The sequence below is a fragment of the Eschrichtius robustus genome, chromosome 1, assembly GCF_028021215.1.
Source record: "Eschrichtius robustus isolate mEscRob2 chromosome 1, mEscRob2.pri, whole genome shotgun sequence".
In the NCBI taxonomy this organism is placed as follows: domain Eukaryota; kingdom Metazoa; phylum Chordata; class Mammalia; order Artiodactyla; family Eschrichtiidae; genus Eschrichtius; species Eschrichtius robustus.
Window position 1 is genome coordinate 59,903,198 of NC_090824.1, and position 22,265 is coordinate 59,925,462.

Sequence of the window (22,265 nt, forward strand, 5' to 3'; positions counted from 1 at the left end):
ATGTTAAATTCTACTGAATTCTATTTCCAGTAGTATGGGAAGGTAAACACCTAGGCCAACCATCCCACTGAAAGCCTTCAAAATGCCTGGGTAAAATATCAAATCTTAAAAGTATTTATGAGATCCCAAGGGACTTCTTGTTAAATGAGAGGCAGAAGATGAGATGAAAGAGTTTTTGCAGGGACAAATACCAAACAACTCAAACGTTACATCTGAGAAAGGAACCAAAGAAAAAGAAATGAGGTCCAGAAAAATACCCCTTAGGAGAAATAACCATTATATACATGATAGAGTTGATGGTTTGTTGGACCAGTAGAGTTGATGGACTGTTGGACCAGAAGAGGAAGAAGTCACCAGCACAGCACTTTCCATTTTAACTTAAAGATCAGGTGGCTTATACACACCACAAGAAATGTGAACATACGTTTATCAAAAGACATGAACAGTATGTTGTTAACAGCACTGTTCATACTGACCTCAAACTGTGTGGAAACCACACAAATGCCCATCAACAATAGAATGGATGCATAAATTATGGGATATTCATTCACGCAATGGAATAATACACAGCAATAAAAAAAGTACAGTTACAAGCAACAAAATTAACAAACATCACAAACCTAATATTGAACAAGTATAAAATAATCCATTTATATAAAATACAAAACAGGCAATAACCATTATCCTGATTTCTAACAATGTGTCATATTCATGGATTGGAAGACTCAGTATTTTGTAGGGACCAAATTGACCTATAGATTCAAAGCAATTCAAATAAAAATCCCAGCAAGTTTTTTGTGGATATTCAAAGACTGACTCTAAGATTTATGTGAAAATGTGGGTGGGCAGGAGAGTCAATTAAAACACGGTGGGATGGGCTTCCCTGGTGGTGCAGTGGTTGAGAATCCGCCTGCCAATGCAGGGGACACGGGTTCGAGCCCTGGTCTGGGAGGATCCCACATGCCGCGGAGCAACTGGGCCCGTGAGCCACAACTACTGAGCCTGCGCGTCTGGAGCCTGTGCTCCGCAACAAGAGAGGCCACGATAGTGAGAGGCCCGCGCACCGCGATGAAGAGTGGCCCCCACTTGCCACAACTAGAGAAAGCCCTCGCACAGAAACGAAGACCCAACACAGCCAAAAATTAATTAATTAATTAATTAATTTTTAAAAAAAAACACCGTGGGAGAATCTGCTCTACCTGATATGAAGTATTAATATGAAGCTATGGTATTAAGACAGTGGTACTGGCTCAAAGATAGAATCATAGACCAATGCATGAAGAACCTAGGGGCAGGATGGGAATAAAGACGCAGACCTACTGGAGAATGGACTTGAGGACACGGGGAGGGGGAAGGGTAAGCTGGGACAAAGTGAGAGAGTGGCATGGACATATATACACTACCAAATGTAAAACCGATAGCTAGTGGGAAGCAGCCGCATAGCACAGGGAGATCAGCTCGGTGCTTTGTGACCAGCTAGAAGGGTGGGATAGGGAGGGTGGGAGGGAGGGAGGGAGACGCAAGAGGGAAGAGATATGGGGATATATGTATATGTATAGCTGATTCACTTTGTTATAAAGCAGAAACTAACACACCATTGTAAAGCAATTATACTCCAATAAAGATGTTAAAAAGAATCATAGACCAATGAAATAGAATAGAGAGCCTAGAAAGAGAAACATGCATATATGGATATGTGATATAGGAGAAAGGTGGTACTGCAGAGCAGTGTGGAAGGCACGGATTTTTCAATAATTGAAGTTGGGCAATTTGACATTCACAACGAAAAAAGAAATGAGACTTAACCCCCAACTCACACCATACACAAGAACCAATTCCAGGAAAATGATACAATTATATGTGAAAAGTAAGATAATAAAGTATTAGAAAGTTAAAATAGGAGACTATCGGTCAGCTCTACCCACCACCAGAGCCTCCCATCGAGCCTCTTAGATAGCCTCAACCACCAGAGGGCAGACAGCAGAAGCAAGAAAAACTACAATCCTGCAGCCTGTGGACCAAAAACCACAGTTACAGACAGATAGACAAGATGAAAAGGCAGAGGGCTATGTACCAGATGAAGGAACAAGAAAAAAACCCAGAAAAACAACTAAATGAAGTGGAGATAGGCAACCTTCCAGAAAAAGAATTCAGAATAATGATCGTGAAGATGATCCAGGACCTCGGAATAAGAATGGAGGCAAAGATTGAGAAGATGCAAGAAATGATTAACAAAGACCTAGAAGAATTAAAGAACAAACAAACAGAGATGACCAATACAATAACTGAAGTGAAAACTACACTAGAAGGAATCAATAGCAGAATAACTGAGGCAGAAGAACGGATAAGTGACCTGGAAGACAGAATGGTGGAATTCACTGCTGCGGAACACACTAAAGAAAAAAGAATGAAAAGAAATGAAGACAGCCTAAGAGACCTCTGGGACAACATTAAACGCAACAACATTCGCAATATAGGGGTCCCAGAAGGAGAAGAGAGAGAGAAAGGACCAGAGAAAATATTTGAAGAGATTATAGTCGAAAACTTCCCTAACATGGGAAAGGAAATAGCCACCCAAGTCCAGGAAGCGCAGAGAGTCCCATACAGAATAAACCCAAGGAGAAACACACCGAGACACATAGTAATCAAATTGGCAAACATTAAAGACAAAGAAAAATTATTGAAAGCAGCAAGGGAAAAACGACAAATAACATACAAGGGAACTCCCATAAGGTTAACAGCTGATTTCTCAGCAGAAACTCTGCAAGCCAGAAGGGAGTGGCATGATATACTTAAAGTGATGAAAGGGAAGAACCTACAACCAAGATTACTCTACCCGGCAAGGATCTCATTTAGATTTGATGGAGAAATCAAAAGCTTTACAGACAAGCAAAAGCTAAGAGAATTCAGCACCACCAAACCAGCTCTACAACAAATGCTAAAGGAACTTCTCTAAGTGTGAAACACAAGAGAAGAAAAGGACCTATAAAAACAAACCCAAAACAATTAAGAAAATGGTAATAGGAACATACATATCGATAATTACCTTAAACGTGAATGGATTAAATGCCCCAACCAAAAGACATAGACTGGCTGAATGGATACAAAAACAAGACCCATATATATGCTGTCTACAAGGGACCCACTTTAGACCTAGGGACACATACAGACTGAAAGTGAGGGGATGGAAAAAGATATTCCATGCAAATGGAAATCAAAAGAAAGCTGGAATAGCAATACTCATATCACATAAAATAGACTTTAAAATAAAGAATGTTACAAGAGACAAGGAAGGACACTACATAATGATCCAGGGATCAATCCAAGAAGAAGATATAACAATTATAAATATATATGCACCCAACATAGGAGCACCTCAATACATAAGGCAACTGCTAATAGCTATAAAAGAGGAAATCGACAGTAACACAATAATAGTGGGGGACTTTAACACCTCACTTACACCAATGGACAGATCATCCAAAATGAAAATAAATAAGGAAACAGAAGCTTTAAATGACACAATAGACCAGATAGATTTAATTGATATATATAGGACATTCCATCCAAAAACAGCAGATTACACGTTCTTCTCAAGTGCGCACGGAACATTCTCCAGGATAGATCACATCTTGGGTCACAAATCAAGCCTCAGTAAATTTAAGAAAATTGAAATCATATCAAGCATCTTTTCTGACCACAACGCTATGAGATTAGAAATGAATTACAGGGGAAAAAACGTAAAAAAGACAAACACATGGAGGCTAAACAATATGTTACTAAATAACCAAGAGATCACTGAAGAAATCAAAGAGGAAATAAAAAAATACCTAGAGACAAATGACAATGAAAACACGATGACCCAAAACCTATGGGATGCAGCAAAAGCAGTTCTAAGAGGGAAGTTTATAGCTATACAAGCCTACCTAAAGAAACAAGAAAAATCTCAAGTAAACAATCTAACCTTACACCTAAAGAAACTAGAGAAAGGATAACAAACAAAACCCAAAGTTAGCAGAAGGAAAGAAATCATAAAGATCAGAGCAGAAATAAATGAAATAGAAACAAAGAAAACAATAGCAAAGATCAATAAAACTAAAAGCTGGTTCTTTGAGAAGATAAACAAAATTGATAAGCCATTAGCCAGACTCATCAAGAAAAAGAGGGAGAGGACTCAAATCAATAAAATCAGGAATGAAAAAGGAGAAGTTACAACAGACACCGCAGAATTACAAAGCATCCTAAGAGACTACTACAAGCAACTTTATGCCAATAAAAAGGACAACCTGGAAGAAATGGACAAATTTTTAGAAAGGTATAACCTTCCAAGGCTGAACCAGGAAGAAACAGAAAATATGAACAGACCAATCACAAGTAATGAAATTGAAACTGTGATTAAAAATCTTCCAACAAACAAAAGTCCAGGACCAGATGGCTTCACAGGTGAATTCTATCAAACATTTAGAGAAGAGCTAACACCCATCCTTCTCAAACTCTTCCAAAAGATTGCAGAGGAAGGAACACTCCCAAACTCATTCTATGAGGCCACCATCACCCTGATACCAAAACCAGACAAAGGCACTACAAAAATAGAAAATTACAGACCAATATCACTGATGAATATAGATGCAAAAATCCTCAACAAAATACTAGCAAACAGAATCCAACAACACATTAAAAGGATCATACACCACGATCAAGTGGGATTTATCCCAGGGATGCAAGGATTCTTCAATATACGCAAATCAATCAATGTGATACACCATATTAACAAAGTGAAGAATAAAAACCATATGATCATCTCAATAGATGCAGAAAAAGCTTCTGACAAAATTCAACACCCATTTCTGATAAAAACTCTCCAGAAAGTGGGCATAGAGGGAACCTACCTCAACATAATAAAGGCCATATATGACAAACCCACAGCAAACATCATTCTCAATGGTGAAAAACTGAAAGCATTTCCTCTAAGATCAGGAACGAGACAAGGATGTCCACTCTCACCACTATTATTCAACATAGTTCTGGAAGTCCTAGCCACGGCAATCAGAGAAGAAAAAGAAATAAAAGGAATACAAATTGGAAAAGAAGTAAAACTGTCACTGTTTGCAGATGACATGATACTATACATAAAGAATCCTAAAACTGCCACCAGAAAACTGCTAGAGCTAATTAATGAATATGGTAAAGTTGCAGGATACAAAATGAATGCACAGAAATCTCTTGCATTCCTATACACTAATGATGAAAAATCTGAAAGAGAAATTATGGAAACACTCCCATTTACCATTGCAACAAAAAGAATAAAATACCTAGGAATAAACCTACCTAGGGAGACAAAAGACCTGTATGCAGAAAACTATAAGACACTGATGAAAGAAATTAAAGATGATACCAACAGATGGAGAGATATACCATGTTCTTGGATTGGAAGAATCAACATTGTGAAAATGAGTATACTACCCAAAGCAATCTAAAGATTCAATGCAATCCCTATCAAATTACCAATGGCATTTTTTACGGAACTAGAACAAATCATCTTAAAATTTGTATGGAGACACAAAAGACCGCAAATAGCCAAAGCAGTCTTGAGGGAAAAAAACGGAGCTGGAGGAATCAGACTCCCTGACTTCAGACTATACTACAAAGCTACAGTAATCAAGACAATATGGTACTGGCACAAAAACAGAAACATAGATCAATGGAACAAGATAGAAAGCCCAGAGATTAACCCACACACCTATGGTCAACTAATCTATGACAAAGGAGGCAAAGATATACAATGGAGAAAAGACAGTCTCTTCAATAAGTGGTGCTGGGAAAACTGGACAGCTACATGTAAAAGAATGAAATTAGAATACGCCCTAACACCATACACAAAAATAAACTCAAGATGGATTAGAGACCTAAATATAAGACTGGACACTATAAAACTCTTAGAGGAAAACATACGAAGAACACTCTTTGACATAAATCACAGCAAGATCTTTTTGGATCCACCTCCTAGAGTAATGGAAATAAAAACAAAAATAAACAAGTGGGACCTAATGAAACTTCAAAGCTTTTGCACAGCAAAGGAAACCATAAACAAGACGAAAAGACAACCCTCAGAATGGGAGAAAATATTTGCAAATGAATCAACGGACAAAGGATTGATCTCCAAAATATATAAACAGCTCATTCAGCTCAATATTAAAGAAACAAACACCCCAATCCAAAAATGGGCAGAAGACCTAAATAGACATTTCTCCAAAGAAGACATACAGACGGCCACGAAGCACATGAAAAGATGCTCAACATCACTAATTATTAGAGAAATGCAAATCAAAACTACAATGAGGTATCACCTCACTCCTGTTAGAATGGGCATCATCAGAAAATCTACAAACAACAAATGCTGGAGAGGGTGTGGAGAAAAGGGAACCCTCTTGCACTGTTGGTGGGAATGTAAATTGATACAGCCACTATGGAGAACAATATGGAGGTTCCTTAAAAAACGAAAAATAGAATTACCATATGACCCAGCAATCCCACTACTGGGCATATACCCAGAGAAAACCGTAATTCAAAAAGACACATGCACCCGAATGTTCATTGCAGCACTATTTACAATAGCCAGGTCATGGAAGCAACCTAAATGCCCATCAACAGACGAATGGATAAAGAAGAGGTGGTACATATATACAATGGAATATTACTCAGCCATAAAAAGGAACGAAATTGAGTCATTTGTTGAGACGTGGATGGATCTAGAGACTGTCATACAGAGTGAAGTAAGTCAGAAAGAGAAAAACAAATATCGTATATTAATGCATGTATGTGGAACCTAGAAAAATGGTACAGATGAGCCAGTTTGCAGGGCAGAAGTTGAGACACAGATGTAGAGAATGGACATATGGACACCAAGGGGGGAAAACTGCGGTGGGGTGGGGATGGTGGTGTGCTGAATTGGGCGATTGGGATTGACATGTATACACTGATGTGTATAAAATTGATGCCTAATAAGAACCTGCAGTATAAAAAAACAAACAAAACAACTAATACTAAACTTTCATTGGGTTGTTTGCATGGAAATATGTTAATATAAATGTTTCAGACATTACATGAAATTTCTAAAAATCTTATATTTGTATTTGTATGGAAATATGTATGGAAATATGTTAATATAAATGTTTCAGACATTAAAAAAAAATAGGAGACTATCTTCTTGATCTTGAAATAGGGAGATACATTTTAAACAGGACACATAAAGTATTAACCAGAAAAATTGATAAACTGAACATTATAATCAAGAAATTCTTAATACCATTTAAAAAGTGAAAATCCCAGCTACAAGGTGGGAGATGTTTGCAATGCATTCAGTTGTTCCTTGGTATCCCCAGGGGATTGGTTCCAGGACTCCTTTCAAATACCAAAATCCACAGAAATGCAAGTTCTTTATACAAAATCGTGTAGTATTTGTATATAACCTACACATATCCTCTGGTATACTTTAAATCATCTCTAGATTACTTATAATACCTAATACAATGTAAATAGTTGTAAATACAATGTAAATAGTTTTAAATACAATGTAAATGCTATGTAAGTAGTTGTCAGCATGTGGCAAATTCAAGTTTTGCTTTTTGGATCTTTCTGGAAATTTTTTCCCCAAATATATTCTATCAGTGTTTGGTTGAATCCATGGATACAGAACCTGTGAATATGGAGCGCCAACTGTATACTCAACGAAGGATTCACTTCCAGAGTATATACAGAACTTGTAAAATCAAGAAGAGAAAGTCCCTGAAGAGGATATCCAAAAGGTTTTAAAAAAATAGGAAAACATACTCAACCGCAACAGCCATCTAGAAAATGTAAATTAAAACCACAATGAGATACCACTACGCACCAACCACAATGGCTAAAGTTAGAAGACTGACAATACCAAATGTTAGCAGGTATATGGAGCAATGGGAACTTTTATATACTGCTCGTGATACAATGACTTCAAAGAACTGTTAGGTGTTACCTACTAAAGTGTGTGCTCTGTGTGTGTGTGTGTGTGTGTGTGCACATGTATTTGTGTATAACTTACAACCTAGCAATTTCATTCCTAAGTATATATCTGTGCACATGTTTACCAAAAGACAAGAAAGTTCTATAGCAGAATTATTTGTAAAACCCCCAAATTGAAAAGGATCTCAATATCCACATACTGGTGACAGTTATCTACAGTGACATACAAGAATATGAATGAGTCACAGGAACATAATGTTGGGCAAAAGAAGTCAAACACAAAAAAATACATACATTATGATTTCATTTATGTGAAGATTAAAAAACAGGAGAAAAAATAATAATGTTTAGGATGCATTCGTCACTTTTAAGACGATGAAGGAAATCAAGAAAGCAATTACCAGAAAGTCAAAATAGTGGTGTTAAAAGATAAACTGAGGAACATCAAAATTTTGAAGAGTGTATTTGAGCAAACATTGATTCCAATAAGGGCAACGCCAAACTGAAAATGGTTTGGTGCGCTCCTGTCAGGAGTTAGGGGAAAGGCTTTTTTTATAGAGCAGATAGGAAACAAAGCATGGAAATTATTTGATTGGCTATAGCTTAAGCAGTTGCCTTATTTGGGAAAGCCTAGTTGGCTGTTTGTGATTGGTTATTCTTAGATTTCAATTTCTTCCCTCAATGCATTTATGGGACTCTGCCTGAGGTTTCAGTTTGCTTTCTTAGGCTGACAAGAATTAGGGCCACTCAGTCTAATGACTTCTTTGATTACTTGAACAGTGGTTACTTCTGAGGGTGGGAGAGGGAGGGAGAAATCATTGGAAGGGGATATGAGAGGGGCTTCTTGGGTCCTGGCAATGTTGTAGTTCACCTGGGTGATTGCATAGGTGTTAGCACTGTGATAATTCATTAAGTTGAATATGGTCTGTTTTGTATACAAAACAGACCATATTCTGTGTGCTCTTCACAATGAAAGAGTAATCTATTTATCCATGTATGAGTCAGGTAGCTAGGAATAAGTCTTACGAAAGATGAATAAGACCTTTTTGGGAAAGGCATTAAAGGAAATTTGAATAAATGGAGATAAGCCAATTTCATAGTTTGGAATACTCAATATTGTAAAGGTGTCGATGCTTCTCAAATGAATCTGTAGCAGTGCTGTCCAATAGAAACATAATGTGAACTGCAATTGTAATCAAATTTAATTTTGTTAATTAGCCACATTAACAAAAAGAGACAGGTAAAATTAATTTTAATAATGTATTTTACTTAATCCAATATATCCAAAATATTATTTTAAAATGTAATCAATATGAAAATTATTAATGAAATATTTTATTCTTTTTGTCATATAAAGTCTTTGGAATCTGGTGTGTATCTCACGCTTACAGCACATCTCAATTCAGACTAGTCACTACCTCAAGTGCTCAACAACCACATGGACAGCATAGATCTACCTAGACAATGCAATCTGAATCAAAGTCCCAACAGATTATCTTGTGGCATTTAACAAGCTGAGCTTAAAATTATATGGCAGTTCAAAAGCCAAAAATAGCCAAGTACCTACTGTAAAAGAAGATGCAGATGTTTCCCTACCAGATATCATTTATTAAAAAGATTAAGTAATTAAATCGGTGTAGTACTGGTTACAGACATAGACAAATATACTCAGGGAACTGAATAGAGCCCACAAACAGACCCAACTGAAAAGGTCTTTCAATAAATGGTGCTGGGGTAACTGATAATCCATTTGTTTAAAAAAAGAAAAAAAGGAAAGAAACTGGATTCCTTATACCATACTTAAAATTCAAACTTAAGGATTTAAACACTTAAATGTGAAATGCAAATATATAAAGCTCTGAGAATGAAGTATAGGCAAGTATGTACACAAATTCAGGGCAGGAAAGGATTTCTTAAGATGTAAATGATTTATAGCTTTGACTGTGTTAAAATTAAGAACTTCTGGGAGAAAATATTTGTGATGAACATAGCCAACAAAGGACTAGTGTCTGGAATATATATGGAACTCCTACTACAAAAGACAAACAAACAAACATACAACCCAATAGAAAAAGGGGCAAGAAATAGGCACTTCACAGAAGTTCAAATTGCCAAGCAAAAGCATATGAAAATATGCTTGAATGCTTTACAAGATACTAATAAAAAAGTAAAAAGCAGAGTAACAGGAACATCCATGCATTGATGGTTGAAATGTAAATGGATACAATCACATTGGAAATCAGTTTGGTGCTATCTAGTAAAGGGGAACATATCTAATAACCTAACAATGTCACTCCTAGGTTACTTACCCTAGAGAAACTCTTGCATCTATGCAGCAAGAGATGTACAATATTTTTTGTAACAGCCACAAACTGGAAAGAACTCAAAGGATCATCACCATAAATAAAAAGAATAAATTATTTTTATGTAATGGAACACTATACAGCAATGGAAAGGATTAACTACAACAGATGATTCTTAGGAACATAATTAAATGAAAGAAGCAAGTATAGTATGGTTTCACTTATATAAAATCCAAAGTCAGGCAAAATTAAGTGATATTTTATCTTTTTAAAAAATTATTTATTTATTTATTTATTTTTGGCTGTGTTGGGTCTGTTGCTGTGCACGGGGTTTCTCTAGTTGCAGTGAGCAGGGGCTACTCTTCGTTGTGGTGTGCGGGCTTCTCATTGTCATGGTTTCTCTTGTTGCGGAGCACGGGCTCTAGGCGCACAGGCTTCAGTAGTTGTGGCACATGGGCTCAGTAGTTGTGGCTTGTGGAGTCTAGAGCTCAGGCTCAGTAGTTGTGGTGCACGGGCTTAGTTGCTCTGCAGCATGTGGGATCTTCCCGGACCAGGGCTCGAACCCACGTCCCCTGCATTGGCAGGTGTCTTCTTAACCACTGCGCCACCAAGGAAGCCCTGATATTTTAAAGATACATTTTTAGGGATGCCATGCATAGGTTTTATAAATTTTATTTATTTTAAAAATAAATTTATTTATTTTATTATTTTATTTAATTTATTTATTTTGGCTGTGTTGGGTCTTCGTTGCTGCGCGCGTGCTTTTTCTCTAGTTGCGGCAAGCGGGGGCTACTCTTCGTTGTGGTGCGTGGGCTTCTCATTGCGGTGGCTTCTCTTGTTGCGGAGCACGGGCTCTAGGCGCGTGGGCTTCAGTAGTTGTGGCTCGTGGGCTCTAGAGCACAGGCTCAGTAATTGTGGCGCACGGGCTTAGTTGCTCCACAGCATGAGGGATCTTCCTGGACCAGGGCTTGAACCCGTGTCCCCTGCACTGGCAGGCAGATTCTTAACCACTGCACCACCAGGGAAGCCCACAGGTTTTAAAATTATAAAGAAAAGCAATGATTATCACAAGTCAGAATAATGACACTCCTTGGGTGGAGTACCCAATAAAAAAAGGATGGACATACAAAATGTTGCTAAATCATGGTCGATGTTCTGTATCTTAATTCATGTGGTGGTGACATGGATGCTCACCGTATTCACACTTCCGTAGTTATATTTCACAGTGTATTAACATAAAATAAAAATATCATATTAAATTTTAAAAACCTGGATAAAGTGAGTGATAAAGAGTATCTCAGAGTGTTGGTTTGTTTAGTGGACAGTTTTTCATGGTGTAATAATCTAAAGCAACAAATGCAAGGAAAAACTGTGAACGTTTTAGTGCATATGAAAAGATTACGCCTGTAAAAATGAAGTCTGCATTTGGAATGAAGAGTTGACTTTCCTCTAGGGTCATTTAAAACTGTTAGTTCATTTAACATGTGAAGGAAATCACACTGCTGAGAAACTACAAGAAAATGATAAAAATTACAGCATGTGAATTTATATTAAAGGAATATCATCATCAGTCATCTTTCTTCTTTCAGAAAGTTCTTTCAGAATTTCCCAGATTAGAGTAAAAGAAACCAGCAGGTCAAAAATTCTTTCAATATTTAACACTTTTCTTCTCACCAGAAGGATACACTTACTTAACAGTTGCATGAAAACCACACACTGTAATATTGCGTTGGCCAGTAATATTACAAAAAGTTCATTTGTGTTTTTCCGTAACATCTTATGGAAAAACCCGAATGAACTTTTTGGCCAAGCCAATATATTTTTAGCTTTTTTTTCTTTTAAAACTCTGTCTCTTCATTTATAACATTTGTTGGTAAGATAGGAAGAAATTACCAGGGAATAAATTGCTGTTGGGTGAACCTATCACACACATTTTGTCCCAAAACTGATAACTTTTAATTTTAATGGATAAATGTTAAAAAGGAAACTTTTTGCTCTGGGCTCATCCTATGTTCCATTTGGGGGCATTTTTTTTTCTATTCTACAGATAGGAGGTATTTTGGAGAATAAATTTAAGCAGCACTGGCTATAGAATGTAGGTTGTTAAGATCTTTCACTTGACACACTATATTCCTACTCTAGTACATTCTTTTACCTCTTCTTGATAAATAAAAACTACAGTAACAGAAAAAGGGGGTAACTAGAAGAAAAAGTTTTTTATTGAAGAACATAAAAATTTACATTTTACAGCCTAATCTAAAACCTATCTTAAAAACTTCTAATAGCTTTACATTTAAATGAGAAAATAATTCCACAGTCAAATCAATTTAGAACACAAAATTAATCTGAGTTGCTACAGAATTTCTCAAGGTCTTTAATATGCTGATATACATTATAAATCTCTAAGGAAGGGATACAGAGCTGTAATCTCCTAAACTTATTTAACCAGACCTTTTTAGTTTTTAAAACTTAGGCTACTTTGAAAAATCATGTAGTATATAAACTCCATAGGCTGTTTGGACATTCTGGACCACCTACACTATAACCTCAAACATTTCCAAACCAAAACCAACCAAATATGTTCTATTAATTGTCCCTGAAACACTGTGCGTTGCTAACATACGTTTTCCTGACTCCCTCAGAGCCAATGAATATTTGATTTGTTAAAAAAAAAAAAAAAATATATATATATATATATATATATGGTCTTTGCACTGGCAATTGGAGCCATTTGACCTTGCATACCTTGGCTGGAAACATAAAATGCCATTTCCAGGTTTAGCTCATATCCTTAGGATTCCTAAGTTTTCCACATTCTGAAGATATATACAGATCTTCCTTGGCTTACAACAAGGTTACATCCTGATAAACCCATTGTAAGTTGAAAATATCATAAGCCAAAAATGCATTTAATACAGCTAACCTATGAAACATCATAGCTTAGCATCACCTACCTTACACGTGCTCAGAACACTTACATTAGCCTACAGTTGGACCAACTCCTCTAACACAAAGTTTATTTTATAATAAAGTATTGAATATCTCATATAATTTATTGAATACTGTACTGAAATTGAAAAACAGAATGGTTGTATGGGTATAGAATGGTTGTAAGTATATCTGCTGTTTACCCTCATGATCTCAAGTCTGACAGGGAGCTGTGGCTTGGGCCACTGCCCAGCATCACGAGAGTATCCTACCACATATTATTAGCCTGGGAAATTATCAAAATTTAAAGTACAGTTTGGAAGTAAAAATTCAAAGTACAGTTTCTACTGAATACTACATACTGCTTTCCCACCACTGTAAAGTCAAAAAATCATTAAATTGAACCTCGTAAGTCAGGGACCACCTGTACACCTTTTTTTTTTTCTTGTACCACCTATCTCCCAGTTAATTTCTTCCAAAAGGAAAAAAAATCTTAGACTTTTCCAAAAATTGCTCAGCATACAATAATATTTCTCATTGTAAGTACTTTTGTTCATTAAATGAACACTGTTATCACCTCAAAGGAAACTGATTCCATGATGTAACAATTAGAGTCTTAATTTTGCTAAGTATTCTTGTGGGAAGATTGTGAAAAATCTGTAGAAGCTAAACCACAGTGCATTGTAAACGTTTGAATCTTGACTATTCTCTAGGAAGCAGTGAGGTCTATGTGAATGCACTCCATTTCCAGCACCAGGTGTTGAACAGATGCTCAATAAATGTAGAGTGAAAGACTATCATCAGTCCTAAGAGAGTAAAAGAAATCAGCTTAAAGTTCTTCTCTTAGTAATGGAAGGCAAGGACTACCACTCAATCTCTAATGCCCCAAATGTCTTCCCTTTACTTAATAAATAAGCTTTCAGGGACTTCCCTGACTTTCCAGTGGTTGGGACTCCACGCTCCCAATGCAGGAGGCACAGGTTTGATCCCTGGTCGGGGAACTAGGATCCTGTATGCCGCATGGCATGGCCATAAATAAATAAAGAGATAAAGAGATAAATAAAGAAACAGGCTTTCAATAAATGTTTCCTAAATTGAATAACTCAAAAGACAAACTGAGATTGTTAACATTGATATGTTGAGAGACTAACTTGTTTGGGTTGATTTAGAAGTAGTAATGGACTTCCCTAGTGGCACAGTGGTTAAGAATCTGTCTGCCAATGCAGGGGACATGGGTTTGATCCCTGCTCCGGGAAGATCCCCCATGCCTCGGAGCAACTAAGCCCATGCGCCACAACTACTGAGCATGCGCTCTAGAGCCCGCGAGCCACAACTACTGAAGCCCATGCACTCTAGGGCCCACATGCCGCAACTACTGAGTCCACGTGCTGCAACTACTAAGCCCATGTGCTGAAACTACTGAAGCCCAACACAGCCAAAAAAAAAATAATAATAAAAGTAGTAATAATCTATAAGCATCGTTGAGATGGTCTTAAGTATAACAAAGGTACAGAAAAGTGCACAAGTCATAAGTATACAGTTCAGTGGATTCCCACAAATATAACCATTACCCAGGTGAAGAAAGAACTTTACCAGCAACTTAGAAGTTTCCTTCAAGCCACCTTTCAATCTTTAACCTCTCCATTCTCCCCGAAGGCAGTACTATCTTGATTTCTAACTCCATAATTTCTAAAACCATAGATTAGTTTTTGAAATTTCTGTCAATGGGATATTGGGTTGGCCAAAAAGTTCGTTCGGTTTTCCTGTAAGATGTTACAGAAAAACTTGAACAAACTTTTTTGTCCAACTCAATATGATATGTATTTTTACCTGGCTTCTTTTGCTCAGTGTTGTAGTTGTAGGAGGTATCATGTCGATGATGTAGCTGTGGTTCATTTATTTTAATTGCTGAACAGCATTCCATGGTATGAATATGCCACTATTTGTTTATTCCACTGTTGAGTGAATTTGGGTTTTTACAGATTGAGCCATCTATAAATAACACTGCTAGAGACATTATGTACATCTCTTGGTGAAGAGTGCATACTTTTCTATTGGATTTATACCTAGTGATAAAATCCTTGGATATAGGATATGCAGAAAAATGTACTTCAGCAGATATTGCCAGTTTTCTAAGGTGGTTTTACAAATTTAATTTCTCACCAGCAATATACGAAATTTCTCTTTGCTCCATAACCTTACCAACAATTGGCATTGTCACTCTTTAATTTTAGCTGTTGTGGTGAGCATCTATTTCTGGACTCTATTTCATTGGTCTGTTTGTTTGACTATACTTGCACTATTATCACAGTCTTAGTTACTTTAGTTTATAAAATAAGTCTTCACTTTGTTCTTCTTCAAGGATTTAGTTCTTTACCCTTTCTATTTCCATATACATTTTAGAGACACTTGTCAATTCTTCTACACCCCACCTCTCCGTTCCCACACACACTTGTGGAATCTATACTGGAATTGTACTGAATCTATAGATCAACTGGATGGAAATTGACATTTTTATAATAGTCTTTTAATGATTGGATCTGGTACATTCTTTCACTTAATTCTTCTAAAATTTCTCTCAATAATCTTTTATAGTTTTCTGTGTAGTTTTCTTTTTTTTTACTGTCCAATTTTCCTACCATTTATTTTTTCTTCTTGCCTTATTGCACTAGAGTTGTCTATTCGACAAAATATTGAATAAAGGCAGAGAGAATGATTATCCTGTTTTGTTCCTAATCTCAAGGGGAAAGTGCTCAACATTTTACCATTGTGTATCATTTTTATACATTGTTGGATTTGATCTTTCAATAGTTCAAGGTTTTACATTTATGTTTGTGAGTGAATTGCACTGTAATTTTCCCTTTCTTCTAATATCCTTGTGTCATATTGCTATCAGGGTTATATAGGTCTCATTAAATGGGCTAAGAAGTGTTCCCTCTTCTTCTGCTCTCTGGAAGAGTTTGTGTAAAATTGATAGAATTCACTGATGAAATGATTGGGGCCTGGAATTGTTTCCTCTGCTCCTTGTTTCCTCCTCCCCTAGGGGGGAAAGTTTCGAATTACCTTCAAAGGAGCAAAAATAAGGCCATCATTTGACTTCTCAACAGAAACAATGACTACCGAAGACAATAAAACAATGTCTTCACAGTACAGAAAGAAAATACCCACCAACCTAGACTTCTACACTGAGCGAATAAATCCTTCAAAAATGAAGATGAAATAAAGGAATTTTAGGATAAATAAAAACAGAGAACTCATCACCAGAAGACCCACATTAAAGGAAATACTAAAGAATGTTTAGGCAGAAGGAAAATGATCCCGGATAAAAACTTGAAGGTGCAGGAAGGTATAAAAAGCAATGGAAAATGTAAATGAATACTGAAAGTATGAATCCATAACAATGTGTTGTGAGGCTTAAAACATATATAGACAAACTATATGAAAAAATTAGCATATAAATGGAGTAAAATTTTCTAAGGGTCTTACATCATGCATGGATGCATGCTGTAAGTTCTAGGAAAACCTCTTAAGAAACAGTAAAAGAATGTACCAAGTTAATAGAGGGGGATAATAAAATATTAATAATTATTCATTCAGTTCAAAAGAAGTCAAGAAAAGAAAGAAAAAGAAACATAAGAATAGGCAAGAAAAATAGAAGGCAATTAGTAAAATAGTAAGATTTAAATCTAAATATGTCAACAATTAAACTTAGACAGATTACTCCAAATAAAAGACAAAGGCTATCATATTGGCTTTAAAAAAATATCTTGCTTATAAAACACATCTTTAATATAAGGATCATGGAAAGCTTGAAAGTAAAAGTGTGGAAAAGAAATTATGCCAACACTACCCCAAAAAAAGCTGGAGTAGCTATACCAATATCAGGTAAAGTAGATTTTAAGACAAAAATATTGTTAGAAATAGAGACGTGAAAATTCTGAAAGGGTCAATTCACAAAGAAGATGAAGCAATTTTAAATTTATATGCACTACAACAGCCTCAAAAATACATAAAATAAAACTGAAAGGAGAAAGACAAATCCATGAACTTAGTGGGAAATTATAACATGCCTCTTGTAACTGATAGTCAATAAAGAAGCAATAAGGATATAAAAGATTTAAGCAATACAACCAATAAAAAGGACCTAATTGACATAAACTGCAAATACCTACAGAATCAATACTTCGTTCAAGGCCATATATAATAGTTACCAAACTAATCATATGCAAGGCCTAACATAATAGCAATTCTCAACAAAATTCTCAACAATTGAAATTATACAGAATATGCTCTTTAATGACAGTGGAATTAAACTACAAATCAGGGGACTTCCCCAGTGGTCCAGTGGTTAAGACTCTGCATTTCCACTGCAGGGGGCATGGGTCTGATCCCTGGTCAGGGAACTAAAGATCCCACAGGCCATGCAGTACGGCCATAAATAAATAAATAAACTACAAATCAATAATAAAAAGGTAACTAGAAAATTCCCATACATTTGGAATTTGTATTTGGTTTTTCAAAAGTTTTCCCATGCTCAAGTGGTTTTATTTATCCCACTTGAGGTTCAAGACTATGGCCTTATTGTGTTTCTTCAGTTGTGCAAGATCCTCAGCCATTATTCACTGACCATCTCTGATCTATTGTTAAATTTGGCCACTGAATTCTTAATTTCAAAAAGTGTTTCTCAGTTCTAGAATTTCCATTTGGCTCTTTTTTAAAACTAGTTTTCCATTCTCTGTTTAAATTCTATTCCTTGTATATATTAAACAGTTATTTTTAAAAAGTCCAGGATTGATAACACCATTATCAGGATTCCCTTTGGCTCTGTCATCTTTGTATCTGTTGTCTTTTGACAAGGTCTTATCTCCTTTTATTCTTAGTTATGTTTGATCATATACGAAAAATTGCATATAATCTTGAAACACTGGTGATGTCATCTTCATACAAAATTTAACTTTGCTCCTGCAAATCCCAGATAACAATCCAATAGGTTCATTCAGTCCCTTTGAAGACTGGTCTATTTCTGGTTCATCTTATTCCTAGAGTATAGCACTTTGGGGTTCCAACCCAAAGCCTGGGGTGTGGGAGGCTTAAAAGGGCTCCCCTTTTTAATGGCCGTTGAACTCAAAATTTTGTCTGCCTGGCACCTTGATTCTGTACAAAGATCTGTTTTCAGCATCTTGGCAGCCTCTTCCATAACAGGATCTAGGGGAAAAATAACCCCAAACACCAGGCACCTCTTTGGGTTTCCTCCTTTCTCTGATTTTGGCCCTATAATTCTATAGTACCTTAATGGTTCTCTGAAGGCTTCAGATTTTCCAATCTATACTTCTATACACACACACACACACACACACACATCACAGCTTTTCTAGTTCTCAGTGGGAAGATTGGTCCAATTTAACTACCTTAACTGGAAGTGATACATATCTCCAACTCGCTTCAATCATCTTACCCCCATCACTCTCCTGAAACTGCTTTTTTTTAAAAAAATTATGTTATTCAAGTATAGTTGATTTAGGGACTTCCCTGGTGGTGCAGTGGTTAAGAATCCGCTTGCCAATGAAGGGGACACGGGTTCAATCCCTGGTCCAGGAAGATCCCACATGCCGCGAAGCAACTAAACCCATGGGCCACAACTAATGAGCCTGTGTGCCACAACTGCTGAAGCCTGCGTGCCTAGAGCCCATGCTCCACAACAAGAGAAGCCACTGCAATGAGTAGCCCGCGCACCGCAATGAAGAGTAGCCCCTGCTCGCTACAACTAGAGAAAGTCCACGCACAGCAATGAAGACCCAATACAGCCAAAAATAAATAATAAAAATTTTAAAAAATTGTTAAGTACAGTTGATCTACAACATTGTGTTAATTTTTGCTGTTCAGCAAAGTGATTCAGTTATACGTATATATACCTTTGCATATTCTTTTCCATTATAGTTTATCACAAGACATTGAATATAGTTCCCTGTGCTATACAGTAGGACCTTGTTGTTTATGAAACTGTTCTTCTGAAGGTCACTAATGACCTATGCTGCTAAATTCAGTGGTTCTTACTCTTCATTTTCATTAACCCATCAGCATCACTTCACATTATACTGCTTCCTCCTTGAAACACTTCCTTCCCTTCCCTTCAAAAACACCACTCTCGGGCTTCCCTGGTGGCGCAGTGGTTGAGAGTCTGCCTGCCAATGCAGGGGACACGGGTTCGAGCCCTGGTCTGGGAAGATCCCGCATGCCGCGTAGCAACTGGGCCCGTGAGCCACAATTACTGAGCGTGCACGTCTGGAGCCTGTGCTCCGCAACGAGAGAGGCCGCGATAGTGAGAGGCCCGCGCACCGCGATGAAGAGTGGCCCCCGCTTGCCTCAACTAGAGAGGGCCCTGGCGCAGAAACGAAGACCCAACACAGCCATAAATAATATAAAGAGAATTCTCTTTAAGAAAAAAAAACCAAAAAAACACCACTCTGTTCTATTTCCTTATTTCTCTGGCTTCTGCTCTTTTGCTGGTTCCTCTTCAGCTCCTCATCCTCTTAAAAGCAGAAGTGCCCAGGGCTGTCATTACAACTCTTCTCTATACTTAACGCATTCGTGATCTTACCATTGATACACTTAGAACTCTCAAATTTACATTTCCAGTAAAGTGCCTCCTGAAACCAAATGATATGTCTAGCTTCTTTAACTTCACATCTTCACTTGGATGTCTAATAGGAATCTCAAACTAAGCTCCTGACCCACTCACCTTCACTATCGTCAAACCTGTTTGTTCATCCTGGTCTTTCCCATTTCAGCTAATGGCAATTCACTTCTAGCTGCTCAGGTAAAATCTTTAGTCATCCCTGACTTCTCACACCACATAGTCCACCAGAAAATTCCTTGGGGACTATCTTAAAAATATATCCAGAATCTGATAACCACTTCTATTGCTACCACCCCGGCCTAAGTTACTACATTTTGCCTAATTATTGCAATAGCTCCTTAACTATTTGTTCCTGCCCTTGGTCCCATTTAGTCTTTCCTCAGCACAGCCCAGAATAGTATTGTTAAATTCTATCATTTAACTCCCCTGTTCAAAACCCTCTAATGGGGACTTCTCTGGTGGCACAGTGGATAGGAGTTTGTCTGCCAATGCAGGGGACACGGGTTTGATCCCTAGTCCAGGAGGATCCCGCATGCCGCGGAGCAACTAAGCCTGTGCACAACTACTGAGCCTGCGCTCTAGAGCCTGTGAGCAACAACTACTGAAGCCCATGCAGCTAGAGCCCGTGCTCCACAATAAGAGAAGCCACTGCAATTAGAAGCCCGTGCACCGCAAAGAAGACTAGCCCCCCCCCCACCACCGCTCACCACAACTAGAGAAAGCCCACACGCAGCAGTGAAGATCCAACGCAGCCAAATATAAATAAAATTAAAATAACAAAAAACAAAAAAACCCTCTAATGACTTGCCATAAATAAAAGCTAAAGGACTTAAAATTGCCTGTAAGGCCCTGTACTAGCTGGGCCTATTATCTCTCTTAACTACTGTACTTTTCTCTCTGCTTACTCTGCTCCAGCCACATCTCCTTGGCTCCAGCCAATGGCTCAGTTCATTGTTTCAAAGCATTATCTGGATGTGATGGAAGAGGCAGCGTTAAGTTGGAAAGACAATCAGAGATCAAATCACACAAACCACATTAATGGCCCATCACAATTTATTCATGATATTGCCTATAATGCACAAGGCCCTATCCTAGGTATGTGAATTACAGCAATGGGATTAAAAAAAAAAATCACTCTCATGAAGCTTGAATTCTAGTGGGAAGTACACAATAAATCAAAGTACAATATAACTACATAATGCTGTGTTATGAAAGCAAATAAAGCAAGGAAAGGGGACAGTGAGGGGAAGTGTTATAAATTTAAATAGGGTACTGAAATGGCAACGGGAAGCAGAGTTGTAGGCGTCTGAGTATCATGCCACGTGAGAAAAGAATAGTCTAAGAAATTTTCAGATACTTGAGGTTTATTTTTGCCAAGCTGCAATCTTCCCCACTGACTTCTTAGAGAAAGAAAGTCCAACCATGTAAATGGGCTACAGGTTTTCTGGGCTAAGCACTTTAATGGCAGTATCTCAAGGGAAACTAGTTAAGACTTTTATTCAATGATTTCAAAAAAGATTTTTTAAAAATTCATGTTAAGAAATTAAACCCCAAAACATTTTGGTGACTTGTTATTTTGAGGGCATTGGCCCACATTACTATGCCATGTAATCACTTTGTTAATTCATTAGTTTACAAACTCATTCAATTGCTGCTTTAGTGGGTTTTGCTTGGCCCAAATTACTAGAGTATTCATGTGTATAGTTAAGAGGTCTAGACAGTGCAGACAAGCCCTAGCCTGGATACAGCTCATTGAAGATCATACTATTTTCTAATTTCTGTGGTCACACCAACCTTGGAATCTCGGAGCAAATGAAGTGTTTCCTAAGCAGCCCCTTAAATGTCTCTAATTAACAGAGCTCTGAACTAATTTCAGTCCTTAGTCACTAGCTGTATCCCTATTCAGCATCTAAATTTTCCATAAAAATAATTTCTAATAGGACCCCTGTATGTCTTTTTCTCCTAAGAAAGTTTCATTACTTTTAAATTCTAACATTCCTTGTATCTTCGCAAGGAACGAATTACATGATTCTCTGAACATAAATTCCTTAAAATATCATTTCCGTTGGCTGGTGGGAAGCAGCAGCATAGCACAGGGAGATTGTCTCGGTGCTTTGTGATGACCTAGAGGGGTGGGACAGAGAGGATGGGAGGGAGGCTCAAGAGGGAGGGGATATGGGGACATGTGTATGCATATGGCTGATTCGCTTTGTTGTGCAACAGAAACTAACACAGTATTGTGAAGCAGTTATACTCCAATAAAGATGAAAAAAAAAAAAGGATCATTTCCAAGGATAAAGCAAAACTCAATTTTAAAAATGAAACCTTCAATTTATAAAGGCATACCACTAAAGTCAGTAAAATTAAAGTTATTAGAATTTTTTCTATATACTTCATCA